Here is a 22,895-nt window from a genome sequence, read left to right on the forward strand (position 1 = left end):
ATCCAGCATTAGTTAATGGTTTCTATAGAGATGGATGTCAATCTGCCTGGCCTTTCTTGTGTCAACAGTCAGGTACAACAAGGAAGATCATGGCTTTTGCCTTTGATTAGAAGAGGTATCTTTCCACAGTTTACTGAAGGTCACAGTATTTGCCACAAGTTCTCTCTTATTACAGATTTCATGTGAAATGCCTATGTTTAGAAAGCAAAATGAAAAGACAATTAGCTTCAGAGGTTTGGAGCCAAAGCAGTGTTAAAGCTATGCTTAGTACAAAGTTTCCTTGTCCACGCTGTAAGATTTCTCAGCTCAAATACAAAAATCCACAGAAAATATTTGCATAATGCTAATTAAGCTGTCAAAAGGTAACTGTGCCATACCACCACCACCACATCACTGCCAACTTTCTAAAGTCCTTGGAAGTGTAGGGACCCGTGTTCTTGTCTTATGCTAACTTGAATTGAAAAAATCTCTTCTCATTCTCATTGCAAAATGACATCCAGGCTTTTATTTAAATATCGTCAGCAGCACAATACTTCATCTTATCGCACAAAATCAGTGAAACACAGAAATAACACATGGATAACCAAACATGCAAAAAACTGACTACTGTGACTTTGCAGCAAACACAGAAAAGCAACATCTCTGGAATTTCCCTTAAGGCAGCAGTCAAAACCAAAACCCATCTTGCTGCTGCTGTTACCTCAGTCCATATTACTCTACCAGCCCATCTCTAGCAACTGCCTGGTTCACAGACCCAGAGTATAACCAATAAGCTTACCAGCGTGGCATCAGAAGTAAATGGGGAAAACTAGAGAGGACAGTTTACTTATATAAGTATTAGGTTTAAAAGTCCTGCCTGGAGCAACAAAATTAAATCTTTTATGCTTCCAAAAGAGATGCATTCACAGTAAGGAAATTTTGGAGTAGTCTGGAAGGAAGTGTTAGTTTGAAGTCCTGTCTGTCCTCCAGGTCACGTCTGTCCTTACAGGTCGCAGTGCTGCTGCTATATGTTCCACTGGAATGGTGCCTATAGCATCATTGCTGCCAACCTGCTCCAGAAAGGGCTGCATTTCAGTTGTGCTGAGTAGAGAGGGACTGATCTATGTCCAAATGAAGTAAATGAAGAGATGCCAGCTGACTGTAAAGGTTTTGGGATGTAGCCCATAATACGCAAAGTGTTTTGGTGGCAGAGGGGATTTTCTGTGTATGAGAATGGGATGAGCCAAATTTTCGAAAATAAGAAATATTTTACAATGAAAGCATGGCAGAGCAGGGAAACAAAGGAATTTAGTTTTACTTGCAATTCTGTTCTATACATGTCATTTTAATAAATTGTGGGATATGACAGTTGCTTTACCATAAGTTCATGAGTTCATGAAAAAAAAAGTTCACCCATACATGAGTGTATGAATAAATCAAATGATTAAGTTGGTTTCCACTCCCAGCCTTTCACAGCCTGAAGCAATAAGGACAAAAAGGAACGACAGAAATGGAATTCCCTGCTCCTCTGCATTGTGACATCCGAACGACGGGGGGGCACTGTACAGGGATATGGGAAAGTCCTTCCTCAGCTGGAGGACATGGAGCTGGGAGGGTGCTAAAACATGTGCAGGAAAATAGAGTGAAAAGCTCCTACCCTTTGGGTAGGATGCACTGTCCAGTGATTGCAGGGGCACTGGCACAGGCCCAGAAGGAAGGTATGGACACTGCAGGGCTGACAATCCCGCCATGTTTATTAGTGGTAAGCTCCAGGAAATGTTCCACATAGCCCTCATAGTTTTCTGGCTTCAGACTTAAATGCATACACGCACAGGCTCACACCATCCCTTCTTAAATTTCCTTTGAGGTTTCAGTGTACTGCTATTTTACCCTCAGGAGCTGCTTCTCCCCACAGGCTCTGCTCTACACTCTTTTCTGTCATCCATAATAGCCAGTTGCGTATACTGGGAATACATTTTGTTAGTCCCGTGACGACACATGGCTGTACAGTGAGATGTATAATACTGATGAAGAGGTCTCACTGAAGTTATGACTGATCTAAAAGATAAGGACGTCACTACATACTACCTGCTCCCACAGAAAGTACCATTTCCCAGGTCCAACGGGCTACTTTTCACCTCCTTAGAGGCCTATAGCTGTACTTCTAATAAGATTAACAAAATAAGATCTCAGATATCATGGTATAAAAAGACAACTTGGCTGAGGAAAATGAACAAAATTCCAGAAGGGAGCTTCTTGTATCTCTGGAGAGACAGGAGATAGATCTGTGAACTGAAGCTAACAGCAGTAAGAGAAGTAATCCCCTGTGGAGCTGGATTTATACACACGTGAACACGTGTGTGTGTGTGTAGATGTATAAATCTACATATCTACATGTATATAAGTTTCTTTGTGTGCATATACATTTATTATAGACAAGATTCAAGTCCTAATCTATCCTTGTGGGTTTTTTTCCCTGCACCCTGTTGTCCAGATGTAAGCTGTGAAACTCATCCAAGTTCCTTAGAAAGGGAAGCATCGAGCCAGGCAGTTCAGGCTGAGCTGTTGCAGTTATCACTCCACTGAAAATGAACAACAAATTCAAATAACAGAGACCGTGTCTGATTCTGGATCTTTCTGGGTTTTCTTTCCTAGTTCCCACCCCTACAGCCTCACCTCTCTCCTACTCTTACTTAACATAAAGTTATGATGCCCTTTGCTGTAAAAATGAATGGAATCCCCAGATTATTATTTTAGAGGCTCAACTGATTCTCAGTGTTTTTTATGTGCTTAGCACTTATACAAAGAGGCTTTTTCATGTCTTTCAACAAGTATAGAAATAGGCTTGAAGTCAGTGTTCGTTTTAATAGTTTCAACAGATAGTCACTTTTATTTCCAAAGATTTATTTTTTTCCTAATTGCACTTTTGCATAGCTGCATGCAGTTGCACTACACACCTATCTACAGACCTGGACCTATTGCCAGCAAGTAGAATATTTCCATCCTTTTTTTTAAATAAAAATATATATACCTGCACAATGCTCACTGTACACAACTCTAAATACATGTAAGAGTAGGACTGCTGGAACCTTGCTTCCCCTTCTGCGTGTTATTTATGTCCAGGTAATCTCAGCTGAGAGCTTCCTAGTGCTGTCACTATGGCCAATTTTATATAGGATATTTTTCTTGATACAGATGTGTAGCTATTTGCCTTTTCTTTACTTCCCTGTAAATGCCATATGGACAGAAATCATTGAGTCACCAGATCATACATTTATTTTTATGATATATTATGCTGTTTGATGTCATGTTGACATCTAATTGATGTTGGTTTTGCTTTTTTTTTGTCTTTGTTTTGTTTCTTGGTTTCAATAAAAAGAGAATTTAAAAAAGGCTGTAGAATGATGACTTAAGGCACTGACAGACATGAACATAGCATGCATCTCTTTTATGATGTGCTGCTGAGTAATTGGGTATATTTCTAGCTTTAGATAACATATAGGAGACCTCTGAATTTTTACTGTATAGTGAAGTATTTGTGTAAGCCTAGCCTATAACCTCAAAAGAACTTTTTTCTCTAGCAAGAAGTACATACAGAACATGTTTTCAATAAGGGCTTAACCCATGATTTAAGAGTCAATAAAGAAAGGTTTTCCATAAAGAAATGAGAAAGCAACAATAGAACTAAAATACAACATACTGAAGATTAAATATGTTCCATCAGCACAACAGTGTCTTTGTACAGCAAAGAGCAGAAAGGGATGATTAATAGTAAAATTGTATGTATGTCAAAAGAAAAATAAATGCAATTTAAACAAAGTATACACTTATTAACAGTGAACATCATTTACAGTTATTCAGATGGGAGGAAGGCAAGGATGAAACTAGCAGAGAACGTATTTCACAATGTGAAGATACATTCATCTTGGTTCAGCGTTCCATCCCCACCTCCACCCCACCCCCCACCCCCTACAGCTGCAAAATAAAAATACACAAACTCATGCCTAAGTGCCCAGTGACTTCAGCAAAATCGGGATTTCACTCAAAGTATTTTAAGGTGCAGCTTTACTAGGCAGACCTCCTGGATCACCAGCTGGGAACGGGTGCATGCTTCCCCCCAGGTTCCTGCAGTGCGCACGCTGCGGACACCAGCAGCTCCGACAGCCTTGACACCAGCCAGCCTCTCCTAAAGAGGGGCTGAGGCTGCCAACCTGCTTCTCCCTCCTCCTCCTCCTCCTGCAGGGCTAGTAACAGGTCAATAAATTCCTGGGGCTCTTCCAAGTGGCTTGACCAGGCACTGGCTTTTGGGGCACAGAGAGAGGCAGGGAGGAGGGGAGGTGGCACCAAAAGGTTGGTGAGAAATGATTTCTGCGTGGTAATATACAATGAGAAGATTTTGGGAGCACCCTTCTCTATATTTGCCAGAAATGCTATAAAAATGACCAGATTTAAACTTGATATCTCAAACATTCCAAGTTCTGAGCGAGAAGGACCGACGATGTTATCACTCCCTGCAGAACCACAGGGCTCCACGGAGGTGCCCCAGTCCAGCCTGTTTGTGAAAGCTGGTGATTCGCCTTCCACAAAGAACTACAACTACAACCAAATAGATATTTTAAAAAGGGAAAATAAAAGACAGAAGGAAAAAGGCCATTTCATTCTGCATACAAGAAACACTTCATCGCATAGTTCCATAAACACTGCCCTCAGTGCTCTAATATTTCCAAATAAACCAACACAAAATAAATATAGATTCATAAGAAAGGCAAGAAAGGTAAATTTTAAATGAAGAAGAGAATTTGGAGAAGTTGTAAGTGAAGCAAGAATAAAGTTTAAAACATAAATGTTTGTTCAATATTAATTCTAGAAATTCTTAATATTCCTACTTTGAATACGTAATTACACACAAAATGGGAAAAAGGACAGAAAGAAAACAAGGGTTATAATTCCATCAGTAATTATCTGGAGAAAATGAAAATGTTTTGAGTTTTACTCTCCTGATACATGGTATCAGTAGAAACCAGACGGGGAATTCAAGCCTGTAATTCACAATACGCATGATTTTACTGCACATGAGATATAAATCAAAGACCAAGTGGTAGATCTGAAATATACATCTCAAAACATGCATCCTCAAAGCTCCTAAGCTCCTTCTTAACTACCTCTCTCAGAATCCCAAGCGGTCCCAAAAATATTTTGATTACGGTCTAATCTGCTCTACATGACCTTTGCAGAAATGATTCTTTGCAACTCTGGTAAATTGGGGGTTTTTACCGCTTTTGTTAGATGAATGACTCCTTCCATTTGCAAGGAAGTTCTTGGAATCTCTGCGTTATAGGACTATTATTGCCAGAACTCATTGAGCCCGTGCTGTGTTCACAGATTTAAATCTGAAAGCCAGAAATTATAAAGAAATACCTCATTCGAGATAGCACGCGCAAGCACACAAGTATACACATTATTTCAGTAATGTCCATTATAGCTATAAAAAGAATGACACCAGAAACCTTTAGTAGCATCAGACAAGCTTCAATTCTTAAGTCACCAGCTCACACAATTTCTTTTTCTAAACTCCCCTTGATTTTTTGCGTATTAAATCCAGTTGCTATACAAGTTGATGTTAGATGCTCTTAAAGTCACACAGAAATTTACCCATCCAGTTTAAACAATATTATCCTGACATAACATACTACATGGCAAAACAGTGGAACACCATAGAGACCTATGCCTTGCTCAGACAGCTTGCCATTTTGAGACTCCTACAGTTTTTATCCCCAGTCATCAATTGTCTCCAGGATTTTATACTTTTTTGAAAATAGATATTTCTACACCTTCTAACTAATCTTCAAGTCTATGTGTGCTGTAGGACATGGATGCAAACATTTAAATAGAAATGCTCCACTGTAATCATAAAAGACAGCGTGAAAAGCAATCACCAGAAAGATAACAAATAAAAAGAACTGAAAACTCAAATGTGCATTCCCACTACCTGAACCTATAGGTGGAAAACAACACTTCACCTTTATCGCTACAGCCTATTAATTCTCTTTATTAACGAAAGAATCAGAAGATGTGAGGAAGTCAAGGAAATACCTAAGAAAGAAAGTGGTAAAAGGAGAGAGAGTCCTTTAACTATATTATAGGTAGTGTCAAAAAGTGCAAATTAAGTAACTTCCCCAAAAAAATCTCAGAGGTATACAAATTATTCACAGTATTATTATCACTCTAGCAACATTATAATACATTTGTTTCATTAACAATCCATTCCCTGTAATTCTAAGAACTATGAAGTAAATTTCGATTGTCACACAAATGCACGTCTAAATTACAAACAGTGCCTTCACTAAAAAGTATCCAGGTTTTTATGAAATTTTTGAGGAGGTGATCTGATTTTAAGACTGTCAGACTTTTAAGCAAATGTAGATTGACTTAAAGTAAACATTGCAGGAGGGAGCTCATGCTCCAGGCTTCACCAAGCAATCAGCAAGGCATCTGACACGCTACAGAAAACCTGCAAAATCCAGCAAATAAATCATGTAACACCCATTCAGTATCCTACAAAGCACACAGTGGGGAGCTGACACATTATTAACTGACTGTAATTTTCACAAACTGTAACATACTAAGAGCTTTATGATGTACATGTGGTGAAATATATTTTTATATATTATAAAGGCACATGTTTTTAAAGCACATTAATCAAGATACTTCAATTAAATCAGTGGGTGATGTTTGTTTTCAAGTTAGTGGCATCAAAAAATGTTGATTCTTACAGTAAGCAGATTTGGGAAACACCTCCATCTCATGACTTCACTCTGCCAAAATCACAAGCTTTTGATGATGCTGTAGCAGTATTTATCATGACAAAGGGACCAACTCACGCAACAGAGAAGATAACCTTGGGACAGGTTATTGTCCCAAAGTGGTGCTTCCCTTGAATATGAGCTTTTTATACCAAGTTATATTTTATACAAACTTGCTGCAAACTTTCAATGAAAACAAATCCACAAGGGACAATACAGGTTCCAAGGAAGCCCTAATGCCATCCAGAAGGAAAGAACTGAAGATGATATGACACAGATTTCAGCTTTTGAGCAAAGCATCTTTCCTTTTGCCTTGGTAAAGATTTATACAACTTTACAGATGCAAACCTCACCTGCTTCTTTCAGGGACAGCAAAAAGCAATTCTGCCAATGACAGAACACTAGCTTTTGAAGCCTTACATTGTTCTGCCACACACAGGAATAACTTGAGGTCCCAAAGGTTCCTAGTAGAAAACGGCACTCTGCCAACTCTCATTACTGCCTGCCAACCTGTAGATAATCTTCTTGTACTGTACTTCATCTGATACTTTCACATTTACAACCCTTTACAATACTCAGCAGTTTCTATTTAAATAAAAGTAGACAAGATTGAAAAAAAATAAACCAAAGGTAGAGAATACAGGCTAGATGTGAAAGCTGAGAGCATTTTCCTCTCTATTGTCCATTATTCTTTAATGTACCATTCTCCTTCTGCATGTAGGCCAAAAAAATAAATCCAGTGTAAACACAAAAGGCAAATACCTTTTGAAGGCCAGGCAAATATTTGAAAAGCAAAAAAGAGATTCTGCTTTTATCTCTAGATCACCCTACAATTTAATGGTTAGTGGAGAGGGGTTTCTTTTTTCCTTTCTTTCTTGTTTTTCTTTTTCTCTTTATTTCAGGGAATGTGGCAGGGGCAGGTCCACACTCATAGCTCACAGAATGGTTACCAACCTGTAAACCACAACAATGGGACAACAAAGGTTGGATAACCACACAAGGTTTGCTACAGAGCAGAGAGAAAAATTGACACTATCAAAAAGCTATAAGGCAACAAACCAGTGTATCAAAAATCTTCATCCAATATTATTTGAAAACTGAAAATTATGTGCCTGACCTTGTAATCTGATGTATATAATTTATAAGCAAAGTGCAGATGCCTGTATGGAGCTTAATGGCCTTTATGAGGTTTCTCGAAATTAAAGTAACATCACTCCATGCACTAGAGAGAAGGGGGCCTTCAGCTATGCCAGTAGTATCAAACAGTACCACAGTATAAGAAAAAAGAATAGCTGCAAGCTGAGATGGTAAAGCTGGTAAACCATTACCAGGGAGCCCACAATCACCTAGCAGAAAGAGTAAATGACTACCTATATATGTATATGGAACTGATTTCAAAAAGTTGTTGGGTGAGAATAAAGCCCCTGAAACCCAAACAGAATACAAGAAACGGTTTTTGTCCCTTTATTACTAGTCCATGATCCTCAGGTCACTACTGGACACAAATGTACGAGGCGTTCAGTGGATCAATACAATGGGCCGCAGCTCTCAGGCCACTCGAACATCTTTATCAGTCACACGTGAATCTCAGCAACTCCTCAAGGCAGGTACTATCTGGTCCCTTCATTCAGAGCAGGATCATAACATGTGGTGGTAAATACATATCTGAAAGCTGCATCAAATGTCTCACCTAAGTAAATAAGTCTTTGTCTCCGAATTGTTTATGGTGTAACCTTTCATGAAACAAATGGAAAACAAAAACTCTGTAACCCCATATAATGAGAATCAGTGTTTTCTTAAATTGTATGCAAAAAAAATTTATGAAATTATCTTCTAAGTAAAATAAAGCCAAGCCATCAATGGTAATGTTATTAAAAATATTGATGCATTAAGGTAAGCAACAACTACATTAAAAAAAAAAAAAAGGAAAAAAAAGCCATATCCTTTAGTTTATTGCTTGCTGAAAGCAGCAAGAAAAGAAGAAGGAAAAAGGAGTAGAATATACTGATCAGAAAAAAAAGAAGAGATTTTAGGGCTCCATAATAAAATATGGTTTACATTTTAGTCTCTGAATATGAAACAGTATTAATTAAGTATATATACCATGAGGTAAAACTTTCACCTTAATTAGTTAGCTGGTGAGGGTGAAATTTGTTACATAAAAGGACAGCATTTGTTAGTTTGCCTCAAAATCAGTTTCTATAAGGTAAATGGTGTAATCAATGGCCAACATGATTCTCACTCAGTTATCCATGCTCTTAGACCTTCTTCTCCTATATAGATAAAATTTCCTGAGAATTAAATGTGTATGTTTAGATTCTTGATTCTGTATTTATGTATCTTATATTCAACAATAGCTGATGTACAATATAACATTCTATAACACTTTTTAATACATGGGTTTTAACCTGTGAATGTTCTCCTAAACACTAATATAAAATTATAGCGTAAGAAATGATTAAATTTCTCTAAATTCCTTTGTGTAATTATGGACTGACAGAGGTTATTTAAGGGCCATCTGCTATAAGACTTTTTAGAAATGTATGAACAAATATATTTAGGCAAAAAGGTCACTTAGAATATAAACAAAAAGAAGTGATTTTGGGGTTGATCATGTGTCCATTGACTTCAAGAGTGTAAGACAACATTCTATATATGTTCAAGCTGTAAAGTATGTGTACTTCATTATCTTTTATTTGACAGAAAAGTGATAAACACTCTTCCTAACTAAAGAGGTTTGATTGGCAAAGTAGGATTAATACTATAAAACAGAATTAATACTTGCTTACTCTTGTAGGAAACATTTATAGATAACAGCTATAAAAAAAAATGTATTTTCTAGCATTAAAAAAATAAAAATCTAATTAAGCACCCGAAAGCTATTTTGATTAGGTTCGTTTTCAGTTTTCACAATATAACATCACATTAAAAGATTATGGTATTCCACGGGAGAAGGGAACAGAAACAATGATAAAAGAAATCATGTTCCAGACTACCACGTACATTAGGGGACACGAGCCCTTCATGGTGAGATTTATCAAGACCAGAAGCATGGCACTCCTACAGATATTGCTGGGAAAGTGATTTTCTTATGCCTTTTCCCCCTTGTAGCCCTTGTAAAAAAAAATAAAATCAGTTTGGCAAAGGACACTGGTACGATCTCTAAAATCTCTAAAAGCAACTTTATAAATATATTAGGTAATAAGTAAACATGTACAATGTCCAATTCTCTATCTGCTTAATATTAGAAATCCTGAAAGTGCAAGGTAAAACATCAGGATGGTTACCGGTCCATTGCTGTGCTATAACTGACTCATGAATTTCATAAGCAACACTCCTAACAGTAGCCAGGAAGACTCATAAGCATCCTAATATACTACTGATTTTATCAACTAATTATCAATATTTTTGCTGATAGCGTATTACTCCTCTAAATTCTAGAACATCATCTCTGAAAGTAGAATGATGTATAAGATAGACAATATATATAAGGAATAGTTTTGCGCCTAATGTTAATGTGAAAATTATATAGGGCATTACTATGCAGACGAACATAAATGACGATTAGACAGATGCCTATGTATGTTCACATCCATGTATATGCAATTCTGTGTACATATTTGCATACACAGGAATACATATAAATAACAGACAAAATGAACCTGCATGCCTGTACGTATGTATGTCTGTATATAAACATCCACACATAAATATGTAGATAAAAAGACCTATAATCTGCATATAAATATATGTCGTTTAGACACATGTACATATACATAATATGGAAGGAATTCACTAAGCTAATTGTTACTAATGAGGACTACAATAACTGACACAGTGTATCATATTGCAGGATCAGAGTGTTTGCTCACAAATTTTCTAAAGCATGGTTCACTTCCTCGTCTGGGTCTAAAAACCACACTAAAAAAGCGATATATTTTTTAATAACAATAAATATTTTTTTTTCTTTCAATTGATTTCTGTGGTTCAGTCTCCCTAGACTTGGTCAGTATCGGCCAACCCATTTTGTATGTTTTTACTAATTTATGAAGAAGTTATTAGACATACAGGCACTTTTTTTTTAACTAAAACAGTTGCTGCACTGTTGTAGCTGCAGAAGTAAAATCAGATCACCAGTGCTGAATTAAAACTCAACTAAAAATTAGTTGTGTTTCACTAGTACAGATGAAGTAAAGTAAATCATTCTTCTTCCAGATGCCTCCATGCTGTTGAAAGCATGCGGGCAATTTTGTTTCTATGACTTCTATGATCATCTACCACCTAAGGCACGTTGATTGTACCTTTAAAGGCTGATGGTGTAATAGTGCGAAAAACTTGCAGAAAAACAGCTCAATCATTTATTTGCTGGCATTAAGCTTCCATTTTAATTTATTCCCTGAAAACATCAGTTTTAGGAAAATGGGGAAATGATATTTTTCATACAATGCAGAATTTATTATTGATACTAGCAGACAAAGTAGTCATTACTTATTCTTTTCTTTCTTTACTTGCTACAAACAGATAAAAGCAGATAGCAGAAGACAGAGGACACAGTAACTCTGCATTACATGTCACAGCTGTAGGGTGCAGAAGAGAATAACCCTAATGAAGTCCACACACTAACTTCAGAACTGTATCGGTATAGCTCAAAGCAGAATCTGATCCTCCCCCAAACAAAACACTGCTATTACTGATGATTGTTTTAGTTGTCTTTGACATCAATTCCAAAACTTAGCTCTTTCTTTGAAATAGGAAGTCTAGGCAAGTATGCACTGAATGCCTAGGTCTGGATGCTCACAAGCGAGGGAGGCTTACTATTGTCTCTCTTACACCATAGCAGCTTCCTTCCTAATAAGAATTTAACACAAAAAAATGTTTCTCTCCTGCAGGGTTTTATTTGGCCTGTATGTTAAGCAACACTCTAGATTACTAATCAGGTTTACCAGACAGTTGTCATGGGGTCACTAGCAGCTACTTTGTTTTCCCTCAAAACTGCTCTGTAACGTGATGATAGTGTTAAACAGACTACAACTGATGGGAAAAGTAGAAAGAAGAAAGAATTATCCCCAACATACTAGAAATATTTCTTCCAAAGAAAAAGCAATTTATTGAAAAATCACAGACAAGAAAGATTCAGCATAAACATTAGTAAACCATTTATATTACTTCAATAAATGTTTAAAAGCTTACCCAGGTAAAGTAAGAACCAAGACATTTGTGAGTTAGCTCATATTTTTCATGCAAAAATTGGGATGTATGCTTATAAATATGGCTTTTTTAAAATCCAAGTTAACAGGGAAGTAGAACAAATGTCTTTAAATTGGAATTAAACAAGTATGCTCATGATAAAAACTCTGTTTTGGAAAAAAAATATTAACATAAACAGTTAGGATTTGCCTGCTGCAATTCTCACTGAGGTTTAAATAGGTGATTCGCCCACTATAAAGTGACAGGAAACTTGCACATGTACGTAAACTACTAGACAGCAGGCAAGCTGTTATATATTGTTTATGTTCTCCATCCCTGTCCAGAAGTAGAAAGGCCACGTGTCACCGAGTAGTGGTGGCACCTGTGCATTGTAGCTGCTGCTGTAGGGCCCAGCTCTGGCCTTCTCCCAGCGCAGCGGAGCTCTGCTCTGACCCCCTGAAGCAGAAGAGCCCTGACAAATCTCTGCTCTGGTCTGAACAGCACCATTTGCCCCCTACACCAAACAGCTGCACATCACGACCTCATCAGTCTGGCTAGGAAAACAGACCCATTTGTGGGACAACAGTCAGTCTACCGTCCTTTGGCTCTCACAGACTTGGGGGAACACAGGGCAAATCTGCTGTGGGTTTTGCTTGGGTGGTTTTGGGTGTTTTTTTACTAAAATTAAAACATTTGGTCTAAAGGCTCCAGAATAATTACTAACTGCACAAATACTGATTTGTATTATCTTTGGAAGCAATACCAACAGTTTCTCCTCTAGCAGCTACAAAAATACAACCAAAGCCTGTGTAGTAAAGACAGTCAGGGGATTACGGTTTACAGTTCCGTGGATGCTATGCACTATCATCCACTACTACCACAGAACCATACTCAGATGGTGAAATATGACACATTGGATTGCTCCAGGATTTAGTAGCTGAAAATAAAGTGTCTTCAAGAAATCAACTGCTTCATGAGTATGTCTTTTAAAAAAAACCTATTGGAATATGCTGGATGTAATAAGGAACACATGTAACTCCTACTTTTGATGAGGAAAAAAGAGGGGGAAAAAAATGTTTTCCTCTAGCAGCACATGATTCAATTAACTCTTCAAGCCCTTCTCTCTTTGCAGCTGTTAGAAATATATTTTCCCTAAGACAGTAAAAATGCTAGTCCCAAGGGCAAAATGAAGGCTTACAAGATTTCTCTCTACATTATCAGACATGGATCAAATGCTAATAAACACCTACGTACCTAAGTGGCGTTTTTGAAAAACACAGAACACTTAGTAGCTTGCGCTGAAACCAAGACCCACAGGACACTAGGCCTGTTTTATTCAGGTGTTTAGCCTAGGTAGGTTAATTTTTTTTCAGTTCTAAAATTTTGAATTATTTTTTTTCATTCTAGAAGGAGAGTTCTAATGTTTCTATATTCTCTCTTTAAATATCTTAATAGACGCCTACTTGCAAAGTCACAAGTTCACCCTGGATTTCTCTTTTTTTTAATGTCACAACCTTGTAATTTTACATACAACCACTCTAAGCTGCTGATGCTTCTGAAGGGCACTGTAAAAGCTGGAGTTGTTCAGGAGGTTTTTTGGTAACGTAACAGCCCGAAGCATGGCTAAGTACCAGCTGCACCATATTTATCTACTTGTTTATGAAAGAGTTTCCCCCTCATTGTGTGGATAACTGACCTTAGCCATGGCTAATAAGACATAAGCTTCCTTGAACTGTGCAGCTTTACGCTGAATCTTATAAAATACTTCAGTGTTATCCATATAGCCTCACTGAGCTCCTAATGAACTGAAACACATTCTCTCTCCAGTACTGTCATCATAGACAAGGTGTGGTCCAAGGAACAAAAAAAAACCCTTGCCCAACCTTTCCTCTGGCCATCTGCTTCTGTAGACAAGCTTCTTGCTGGGTATCACCAGGTTTTTATAAAGCAGAGAATCAAGTAACATATAGATACTTATGCTCCACCGTACCCATCATCTCATCTTACTGTCCCAACCATGTAGTGACAAGAATGGCTTGCTTGCTGCAGGCTAATTTCTTCAGCAGCCTCCCCTAAATTGCAGCTGTGTTTCCAGATGTACATCTAGTTAGTAAGCAGCCTCTGCAAATTCATCACTTCTCTAACCTTAAGCCTTTAAACAGGCTGGGAGCTACACAGTCTGCAGTAAAGGAAATGCAACAATTTTACTTAACACGAAAACCTTGCTCAGTCAAACTAGTTCCACTAAATCAGGTGATGTTCTTATCAATCTATTCCAGACATGTTAAACTTTTTTTTTTTAATCTTTTTTTTTTTTTTTTTTTAATACACACATGAGAAGCTACAACCGGCACAAAAGCAAGGATCATGTCAGCTGTCAAGCCATGCTGAACTGACTTGTAGGGAGACTTTTTTTAGAGGTTACACTGATGTTGAATTTGAAACAACTCACTGGAATGGGCACAAAAAGTTTCTTCTTGATATCTTTTGTTTCCATTTTTAATTTAAGAATGTTACTTTTATCACAGTTGATTTAAATTATAATCATTAAATAACAGCTAATTTACAGCAGCTAACAGCTGGGGGGGTAGAGGTTCAATGCAGTTTCTCCTCAGTTACAGGTAGTATTTGAGGATTTAGGATTCTGCCAATAAGCTAATATTTAAAACAATTTTTATAATGGTCATTAAAGTCTGTCAGTTGAACCGGTACAGTGCTAGAGCTCAGATGTCAACTACATATACATACAAAATGTAATAAATCCTGAAATACTACTTCAAAATCCAACCAATTTGTCTAATTTGTGGGTTAGTACACACATAAGTAATACAATCACCTTAATCATTCTAAATAAGCATACAGCGAGTTTCACTTGGTTGTTTTTTTTTCAAACCAACAGCACTATACTAGTTGTTCCTGATGATGTTCCAAGCAGAACATTCCAAGGAGTCACTCGTGCAGGAAAACAGTTGAGCTAAACTCAAGTTGCCAGCTCTTTTCTAATTTTAAGTTTAGCTTTCCCGTTCTGAATCAAGCATTCTTCTCCAATACTAGTTAAAAGAGCTTATCTAATTTAACTTTCTTTTTTTCCTTAAACATCTGGGAAACTTCATTTCTCTAATCAGTTTCTTACTTTCCTCCACTAATTACAATCTTGTTTTTTCTATGTATATCATTTCCTGTGTGATAATTTTTTCATCATTGGTTTTCTTGCTCTTTATATATTTCCTAGATGCTGGTGCTCAAATTCAGGCAAAGCAGCTTATTTGTGTTGTCTCCATTCTCCTCAAAATACTCAGATAAAACGTGCCACAATAAGTTATTTGCCTGCCTGTATATCTGAACATATAACATAGCTTCCAAAATGCCACCATTTGTTGCCCTGATAGCTCCATCACCAGCAGACTCTAGGACTTTAATTTACTCTAATGTGATGAGCCACCCTTCAGAAAAACTGTCCACCAGCTGTCTCTCTGCTCGAGTAGGCCGAAGTCACACACACAACAATGAAGCCACTTCCCCATTTCACTTTCCTCACTGCCTGTTCTTCCCTTCTTTCTGTTTCTCGTCTGCCCTAGGCCATATCTTAATCCCATTCTCAAAATCAAAAGGTTTCTTCCTTTCTGTATGGCTCATGCAAGGTAGAACTAAATTGCTACAGGGGCTCACAGCCTTCAGATTTGGATTATTTGCAGTATTTATCTGTATTTTCATTCTTCTATCACCACAATCCCTTTTGTGTAGCTTTCAGACTATTACATACATACGGGCTAAAATCTGGAGGTGGTAAACTCTTTTCTACCAAGACAGATGCTGTAGTAACATCATCTGCATACTGAATTCCATTTTACAAGCAAATCGGGATTTTTTTAAATGCTACTAATTTAAGCAGCAGCACACAACTTAGGAGAAGTTGTTAAATACCATCTACAGGTTTTCTAATTTCTACAGTATTAGACCATTATTTAAAAGATTTTACACATCTCATATAATAAAGTGAAGCTACATTGAAAAAATAAATGTTCATCACTCCTATTGATTAGTATCAGCAACATAAATATAACAGACAAAACTGAAAGTTTTCCCAAAATGGAGCTTTGAGTCTTTAGCAAATTACCAAAATTATAAGAAGATTATGTTCCAACTGATCTAATGGTTTGGATTGCATTTCTCTGTATAAACACAGTGGTATGTTTACCAAACATATATTTCCTTCTAAGATCATAGATTCTTGAAACCCCAACAAAAAAGGTTTTTTAATGAACACAAACATGTTCACAATAGCAAAACAAACTTGATAAATCATTCATACAGTATGAAAACTGAAGTCTAATAACTCTGAATGAAAGAGATCTGCAATATAAAATTTCCCATAAAACTCCACAATACGTTCAGACAGAACTAAAGACAGACTTACATAATATATTAGATTGCAATTGCAAAGGACCCTTCAGGGTTTGTAATCAGTTCTCACACTTAACCACAAACTAGTAAAGAATAGTTACAATATTTCACATTTACATACACTGCATAGCTTAGAAATATATCTTCTTACCAAAGTTAAAGCACAATTTTCTTTCATTCATTTGAGGAAACTGAAGATCAACATATGCTGTTTCATACGCTGACAGTTTAAGTAAATCAACAAAGATTCTTTCTAAAACTAAACTCTCTCACAACAAAAAACAGAAAGAAAAGACTTTATTCCTTTGAGAAGATGTCTAGCTTACCTGGCTTTGCCATTCCACACCAACAGCCTGAACAATATTATCAGCTCTTCAGGTACTAATTCTTGCTAACTGGAAGGATATTTTCTCTCTTGCTGGATTAATAATCAACTTTCCTGATAGTTCATTTGTAATTCTCTGCTGGTTAACCCTTTGCAGGGCTCCCATTCTGAACTAAGCAGCTTACACTCTTCAGTTCATTTTAATACAAAAATAACAAAACATAGGATAGTGCATACATGACAATTAAATAGCAAGCTAAAGAGAAAAGTTAAGTATAGATTATCTTAAAAAACTAAAAGCTTATAAATACTTGAAAGACGACTTGCTTTCACTCTCTTAAAGACTCTACTTACTAAACCTAAGAGCCATCAACAAACTGAAAGCTGTGAAGTCCAATGGCTCATACGATGTCCCGTGAAGCTACTGCTCAACCTCTCATCTTTGGTGTACGTGTAAATAGGACACATGTCTGCTGAATTCTGAAAATAACGTTTTTTATTATTGAATACTGTGCTGAGAAATTACCACAGTTATCAGTTTGTGCAAGGCTGTCCATCTGTGTTGTCAGAAAGCAAGAGCAAGAGTGGCCAGAAGTAAAAATGAGATAAGAGAGGCCCAGAATAGCTAAAAAGGGGAGTTCAAATAAGGTCAGAACAGTTCAAGATGGGATACCTAACATTTATATACAATTTTATTTTTCAAAGTTAATAGTAGCAAATTACATGCTTTTTCTTGGTTTCATAAGAATTCAATACATTTTAGCAGCTCTGTTGTGAAATGAGTGAAAAGATTAAGGAAAAAATAAAGTGGAAAGGTGTTTAGAGATCTAGTATAGGAGAGTGAAACATTCTGGAAATCCTGACCTAAAGAAACTGGTCTTTGTTTGAGGGATATAAGATGGATCTTGGGGTGTGCCTTGATTATGGACAGAGGGAAGTGACAGTGAGAAAAATAAACTTGTTGCATGGATGACTGAGGCATAATGCTGCAAAAATGGAGAAATCATAAGAAAGGCCTTTTTTTTTTTTTTTTTTTCCCCCTTTTTGGAAAACAATGACAGGGGTTTGGATGCTCTAGGAAAAATAATGAGATGACAGATCTATTCACTAACAGAAATGCTTTCCTGGTAAATTGTGCTATAGCTGTTTTATTAAATAATACTGCAGTACTTTTGGGTTTTTTTCTTTAGACAAAGAGACAAGGGACAGAGTCTCCAAAAGTTACTGCATAGCACAGATGAGACTTTATCTATACCCCTTTGTGTAACAGCAGTCCTATAGCAAATCTATTTTTACACAACTGTAGATCTCTACTCTCTGTCTATTGCTCTCTCTCTTCAGTAGCACCTAATACAGTTTGCTGTAAACTTCCTATAATATGTGCTGTAGAATTTATGATAAAATGCTATAAAGTGTTGAAGCAAATTTATTTCATATTTACAGTTAATTTTATTCTGTGTCTGTTTGAAGGAAAACCTTTTAAGAACACCAATAATGTGAGAAAGCTCCAACAACTAAATTTACTGTTAAGTATCACATCAGTGGTACTCCTGGGGGCTCCTCTTCATGGGAAGAAAGCTTAAACAACATTTTCTAACACATTGGATTGCTTCCCAGAGATGCGATGGCCTACAGAGGCAGAGCTGAACAAAGCAAGCTGGAATAGTAAGTCAGTAAACAACCCCTTTCAGAGGATGGTCACAAATAAGTGCAACTTTGTTTCATGAAGGCAAATTATAGTTATCTTTTGTTCTTTAGAAGGTGCATTATCTTTCTCTCCTGTTCCACCTGACTAAACTGGTGGTATCTCTTCTATCACCTGACTGAGTGGTTGGCTGGAAATAATGGGACAAAACAATCCACTATTGTTACGAGAGACAATGACCTTTCATGTCCTTGGAGCTCACCATGACCTTTCATCTCTCCTATCCTCCAATGGTCTCTCCTAACAACTAAAACTACACCCAGTTAGGCCGAATTCCAGATTGTCATAAAAAGCCCCGTCCTTTCGAAACAAAACCAATTTTTACACCAAGGTGGAGGAGAAACACAGGTCCATTGTTCCCGCACAGATGGAAGTTAGAGTTACTAAGGCAACAGCTCTAATCCCCCTTTTTACCACCTTTTTCACATCATTGGCCTATCAAGTGTGCTACCTTTTAACTCATAAGCTCAAAAGCTGGTAGTCTAACTGACTGCCCTAATTAGCTACGATTTTCACAGTACAGACAACATGATGAGCTAATCGAAATTTGCAAAATAATGACGTACCTCCAGCAAATATTCCTCCTCCTGAGGCCCAGTCTTAGAATAACAATAATGAGACCATTATTAGAGGAGGGCATTAAAATGCTGCACTGCTGCTAAACAGAGAACTTAATTGTTCTGGTCTTGTCCATTGAATCAACAACCTATTGTTGTGGACTTGAAAAATAAAGGACTGGAGAATGGGTGCCATAATGATTGGTCTGTGCTGCCATACCAGCACTCTGTAGAATTGTTTTCCTTTTGAAACTCTTGATGGACTAGTAGTTTTGTTTAAAAGTAATATAAAAGGCAATTGTCTGGATAAAAAGTCCTATTTATTGAAATCTTTTAAAGCAGTTGCATGGATTTGTTCATGACCCCCACGATAAAAACATAGGGACCATAATAATGCTATTTGTAGAGACTACTGCTTGTAGTGACACTAGATAACACTGTCCTGTCTGGCTACCGCAAAAGGAAGGCAGCCATTTCCTTTGCAGACAGAAATCATGACAGAAGGTCAAATAGTGGACAGACGGAATTAATCTGTAAAAATGAAGATGTTTTATTAAAAAAAAAAAAAACAAACAACCCAAACCACAAAACCAATGTGTTTGGTCATCATTTAGAATTCTGGATTTAGATCAAAGAGTGATAAAGGTATGCCTAAGTCAATCTCTACACAGAACCCCTTTGTTGGCGAGTTGGTTAGATACTTAAAATGGCAGACCTTTATTTCTTTTCTTTATCTCTTCTATAGAATTACATCCTAAACTTTAGTTGGGAAACCAGATAATGTACCTTGAAAGGTATTGACTCCACTGGTGTAAACTGTAATTTACTGTTAGCTTGGATATTCTTTATTTAAAATTGGGACTGGGAGGAAAAGACACCTAAAATCTCTGGAATTTCTTTAATCTTGGGGTTTTTTTAATTGGTAGGAAAGTAAAATCTACAGCTTTTCACAAAATGTTTAAGATAAACATGATCTTGAGAAAAAAAATATTCTACCAAGTCAAAACCATAGGTTTACTACATCAAAACATAGTTAAATAACACTATTCTGGACTCCTCTCTTAGCTTTCACTGCAAGAGAATAGTTGAAAACATATAAGCAATAGCAGATTTACACTTTGAAACAGAAATTAAAATAATCTCTTATTGTACTTTTCATAGTTACCTCTCTTAATGCATCTTTCTACGTAGAAATTGCTCCAAAATAGGCTATGGCTAGGCTAATATAAATGATCAGAAACAACATAATTTGGACCTGCAAGTACGTTGGTACTTTTCCCACTTTTACTTCAGTGGGAAAAAAGTTTAGGTTTAAATTTTTTCTTATTCTTCTCAACATATTGTAAAACAAAATAAGAAAAAAAAAGTGAAAAGGAAAAAATAGGGGAAGAAAGCTTTAAGTTAAAGGTTAACCAAAAGGTATTTTCAGCAGTCCTTAGAACTGCTCACATAATGTAAAGTTGTCTTGCATCTACTCACAGAACACATTTTCTTTAAACTCAGGGTCTTTTCTTTTGTAAATCGAAAAATGCTTAATATAAAGAAGTATTAAATTGTAAATAAGACCTCTTTCTCCATTCAGTCCATGCTTTGCTTCATTTATCTTCATCTTGTTAGGCTAAATTAATTAACAATCTCTGTGTTGCACACTTTCTCTTTTCATTACATCAAATAATGGCCTGGATATGGGAGAAAACCCTCACCACGGGGATCTTGAAACACTACCTTGAGGAAGAGTCTCTTACATATGTATTGCTTTAACAATATTAACTAGCTTGATGTTACAACATTTATTAAATGGATTCTTCATTGCTTTAAAATAATTATCCTGATTTTGTAAGAAATAAAAAAATTGTTTAAAAAAAAAGAGAGGCTTGCAATAGATCATATTTATAATTTGTGAGCCACGAGTACTAAAAGAAAGGAAGTACCTAAAATCATTAGTAGTTTTACTGAATGCTTTATTTAATATAAAAAACCCTGCAACTCGAATACAATTTTTGGCCCACTGTGTATACAGTCCCAAACACATTAGTGTGACAAATTACTCAAACCAAGTTGCCATACCATTTGTCTGTGAATGCTCTGTATATAATTAATTGGATGTCTGGGCCAGTTTCACTGGTAAATCTGGTTATTTTGATACTGTAAAGGGGAGCAACGTGCTAAACTATTAGGCAAGTTTTCTTCCTTTAACCTACATTATGGCATCTAGAGCAAAAGGACAAAACAGTAAAGCCTTTTTTAATCTCACCCTGATCAAACAGCCCTCTTTCTCCAATCACAGCTTTGTGCGTGATATCTTTCTGCTAGTGTTTCTTATTTAATTAAAACAGACACTGACAGAAGGACATGGATTAGGACTGTAATGATGCATTTACTTAGATTAATCGGAGGCTCCTTTTGGAGTAATGGCTTAAACAAAGAACAAAAGGAAATTGTTATGAAACAGCCTTTTATCCCAGGCAAAGGTCACATTATGAGGTTTTTAATTTTGTCAGCCTCTGTTATATTGGGCCTTGCTACTGGAACATGAGAAGTGCTTCTCTCCCCTCTCCCCCGAGCCAAGCCAGTTATTATAATACAGTCATTAAAGCTGCAAATTAAAATGTCTGATTTTAAAACAGGTTGCTCAGCTTTCAAAACCCTCTAATTAGCATGTTGTGCATTGTTGTCAAGGAAAGAAACCTAAAATGCTAATGACCTGCTGCCAGGTGACCACACTGGTGTGCAAAATAATACAGACCCTTTCGAGTAGCAGTAATAATAATACCCGGCTCTTATGAACTACCCAACTCCAGGTCTACTCTGCACCACATGTGCTTAAAGAAACAAGTGTGCATCCAGCCAAAGATCAGAGTTCAGTAGTCAGCACAAGAGATCGTTGTATGTTAACCGGAAAGAAGTCTGTGCCCATTGAGACACTGCAAGGAAAGAGGAAAACATTTGAAACCACCACGGGCCAGGTGATACTTGGGCCAGGTGATACTTGGACCAGACACAGAGAAAAGCATGGAACAGAAAATTCTTACCCTTTCAGACAGGAACTACAAATACACTTCTGTAAATCTCAAAAGAGCCAGCTCAAAATTGCTGTGATAAATTCTGCTTCTGTCCTTTGTTCACAAAAAAGCAATAATGCATTAAAAGACCCCAAATACGGGTATATTTTTATCCTTTCCCAGTTTACCATTCATTGTAGCAAGTTCACTGAACACACAAAATTAAGCTAGAGCTGCCAGATCTTGAGATTTTTCCACAAGTCTTGTGATATTTTCTTAAAATGTGCTACAGGAGAAAGCCTGGTAATGCAACTTCAAAGACTCAAACCAAACAGAAAACATTTTCTTAAACCTCATGGTACTTGAAGCTGTTTTTTTGAATACTTGAGTTTTAGCAAACTCACTCACTTCACACAAAATTTAAAAAGAAAAGAACTCTCATCTCCCAGCGACAAAATGTATTGTAAGTGCCTTCCATTTCTGAAATTGTAGCTACAAAAATATTCATTAGTCTTCTGCACCCCCTAAACTGTACACAGACCCAATCCTTCTCCAGTCACAGAGCCCACAACTCTGGCAAGCTGAAATGTCACATAGTACCTAGAGCCTGATACCAACGAAGAAGCAAAACCATGCTGACGGTGCCAATGTTGGGTCCAAACAGCAGTAGCAGAAGCTGCTGTTCAGCACCACAAAGAATACCTTCCTGAAAAAGTCTGGAATAATTAGCTGGGCAGTCAAGATTAACCCCACTTGACCTGGTTTTTTTATGAACAGTTAAGAAAAAAAGGCTTTCTCTGTAACTTGATGTCTTTGCCATAAAGATCCCAGTCCAACCCCCTTCAAACATACCAGCATAGCATGACAGCATTCTTGCTAGGTCACAGGAGTAGGAAGTTGGATGAGATGTTGAGAAGCCATGCTGGCCTTGAT

The 22,895-nt window shown here is 36.9% G+C and overlaps 1 protein-coding gene across 12 annotated transcripts in view; it reads right to left on the bottom strand.

Annotated features, from left to right (window-relative positions):
- The window catches only part of SOX6 (SRY-box transcription factor 6), a 375,823-nt gene that overhangs the window by 250,375 nt on the left and 102,553 nt on the right, over positions 1–22,895 (bottom strand). For 4 of the 12 annotated variants that reach the window (XM_055722482.1, XM_027810471.2, XM_055722479.1 and 1 more), the window contains exon 1: positions 16,700–17,206. The exons of 3 other annotated variants lie outside the window; for them this stretch is intronic. The gene's annotated coding sequence lies outside the window, so the exon portion shown is untranslated. Of the gene's footprint in view, positions 1–16,524; positions 16,594–16,699; positions 17,209–22,895 lie in introns of those variants that run through there. 5 more of the 12 variants (XM_055722490.1, XM_055722489.1, XM_055722484.1 and 2 more) reach the window with 4 other exon arrangements.

The sequence above is a fragment of the Falco cherrug genome, chromosome 10 (genome assembly GCF_023634085.1).
Source record: "Falco cherrug isolate bFalChe1 chromosome 10, bFalChe1.pri, whole genome shotgun sequence".
Taxonomy (NCBI): Eukaryota; Metazoa; Chordata; class Aves; order Falconiformes; family Falconidae; genus Falco; species Falco cherrug.